The following is a 2,896-nucleotide window of genomic DNA, read 5'->3' as shown; positions in this document are numbered from 1 at the left end:
GGGTTCCCCCTAAATTCCATACCAGACCCTTCAGGTCTGGTATGGATTTTAAGGGGAACCCCGCGCCAAAAAAAAAAAAAAAAAACGGCGTGGGGTCCCCCTAAAAATCCATACCAGACCCTTATCCGAGCACGCAACCTGGCAGGCCGCAGGAAAAGAGGGGGGGACGAGAGTGCGGCCCCCCCCCCCTCCTGAACCGTACCAGGCCACATGCCCTCAACATTGGGAGGGTGCTTTGGGGTAGCCCCCCAAAGCACCTTGTCCCCATGTTGATGAAGACAAGGGCCTCATCCCCACAACCGTGGCCGGTGGTTGTGGGGGTCTGCGGGCGGGGGGCTTATCGGAATCTGGAAGCCCCCTTTACCAAGGGGACCCCCAGATCCCGGCCCCCCCCCTGTGTGAAATGGTAAGGGGTTACTTACCCCTACCATTTCACTAAAAAACTGTCAAAAATGTTAAAAATGACAAGAGACAGTTTTTGACAATTCCTTTATTTAAATGCTTCTTCTTTCTTCCTTCATCTTCTTCTTCTTCTGGTTCTTCTGGCTCTTCTGGTTCTTCCTCCGGCGTTCTCGTCCAGCATCTCCTCCGCGGCGTCTTCTATCTTCTTCTCCTCGGGCCGCTCCGCACCCATGGCATGAGGGGGGAGGCTCCCGCTCTTCTCTTCATCTTCTTCTTCATCTTCATCTTCTTCTTCATCTTCTTCTTCATCTTCTTCTTCTTCTTCTTCTTCTCTTCTTCATCTCTTCTTCCTTCTTCATTTCTTCTGCGGGCCGCTCCGCATCCATGCATGGAGGGAGGCTCCCGCTGTGTGACGGCGTCTCTTCGTCTGACGGTTCTTAAATAACGGGGGGCGGGGCCATCCGGTGACCCCGCCCCCCCTCTGACGCACGGTGAATTGACGGGACTTCCCTGTGACGTCACGGGGAATGCCACAGGGAAGTCCCGTCATGTCCCGTGCGTCAGAGGGGGCGGGGTCACCGGGTGGCCCCGCCCCCCGTTATTTAAGAACCGTCAGACGAAGAGACGCCGTCACACAGCGGGAGCCTCCCTCCATGCATGGATGCGGAGCGGCCCGCAGAAGAAATGAAGAAGGAAGAAGAGATGAAGAAGAGAAGAAGAAGAAGAAGAAGAAGATGAAGAAGAAGATGAAGATGAAGAAGAAGATGAAGAGAAGAGCGGGAGCCTCCCCCCTCATGCCATGGGTGCGGAGCGGCCCGAGGAGAAGAAGATAGAAGACGCCGCGGAGGAGATGCTGGACGAGAACGCCGGAGGAAGAACCAGAAGAGCCAGAAGAACCAGAAGAAGAAGAAGATGAAGGAAGAAAGAAGAAGCATTTAAATAAAGGAATTGTCAAAAACTGTCTCTTGTCATTTTTAACATTTTTGACAGTTTTTTAGTGAAATGGTAGGGGTAAGTAACCCCTTACCATTTCACACAGGGGGGGGGCCGGGATCTGGGGGTCCCCTTGGTAAAGGGGGCTTCCAGATTCCGATAAGCCCCCCGCCCGCAGACCCCCACAACCACCGGCCACGGTTGTGAGGATGAGGCCCTTGTCTTCATCAACATGGGGACAAGGTGCTTTGGGGGGCTACCCCAAAGCACCCTCCCAATGTTGAGGGCATGTGGCCTGGTACGGTTCAGGAGGGGGGGGGCCGCACTCTCGTCCCCCCCTCTTTTCCTGCGGCCTGCCAGGTTGCGTGCTCGGATAAGGGTCTGGTATGGATTTTTAGGGGGACCCCACGCCGTTTTTTTTTTTTTTTTTTTGGCGCGGGGTTCCCCTTAAAATCCATACCAGACCTGAAGGGTCTGGTATGGAATTTAGGGGGAACCCCACGTCAATTTTTTTTTTAAATTTTGGCTGGGGTTCCCCTTAATATCCATACCAGACCTGAAGGGCCTTGTATGGAATTTAGGGGGACCCCCACATCATTTTTTTTTTTTAATTTTGGTTCGGGGTTGCCCTGTGGGGAATTCCCATGCCGTTTTTATCAATGAACTTCTATGTGTATTGTCGGCAATGCAATAGCCGCGGTAGTTTTAAATGAGTTTTTTCCTTCAAAATGTCATTTTGCTGTCAGACTGTTCTAAACACGGGAAACATGCGCCCCTTTACAGGCATACTATAGACACCCCCCAGGTATGAAATTTAAAGGGATATTACACTTTTATTGTTTGACTTTAAGCATTTTTAAAATCACTGCTCCTGAAAAAACGGCCGTTTTTAAAACTTTTTTTTGCATTGATCCATGTCCCCTGGGGCAGGACCCAGGTCCCCAAACACTTTTATTGACAATAACTTGCATATTAGCCTTTAAAATTAGCACTTTTGATTATTCATGTTCGTGTCCCATAGACTTTAACGGTGTTCGCGTGTTCGAACGAATTTTTTTCCTGTTCGCATGTTCTGGTGCGAACCGAACAGGGGGGTGTTCGGCTCATCCCTATTGGTGAGGAGGGAACTCACACATAACCATCATTGGTGAGGAGGGAACTCACACACGACCATCATTGGTGAGGAGGGAACTCACACATGACCATCATTGGTGAGGGGGGAACTCACATATGACCATCATTGGTGGGGAGAGAACTCACATACGACCATCATTGGTGAGGAGGGGACTCACACATGACCATCATTGGTGGGGAGGGAACTCACACATGACCATCATTGGTGAGGAGGGAACTCACACATGACCATCATTGGTTGGGAGGGAACTCACACATGACCATCATTTTTGAGGAGGGGACTCACACATGACCATCATTGGTGGGGAGGGAACTCACAAATGACCATCATTGGTGAGGAGGGAACTCACAAATGACCATCACTGGTGAGGAGGGAACTCACAAATGACCATCATTGGTGAGGAGGGAACTCACACATGACCATCAT

This window comes from Aquarana catesbeiana, linkage group LG13 (assembly GCF_042186555.1).
Source record: "Aquarana catesbeiana isolate 2022-GZ linkage group LG13, ASM4218655v1, whole genome shotgun sequence".
NCBI classification, from domain to species: Eukaryota; Metazoa; Chordata; class Amphibia; order Anura; family Ranidae; genus Aquarana; species Aquarana catesbeiana.
This window is presented reverse-complemented; position numbering follows the sequence as displayed.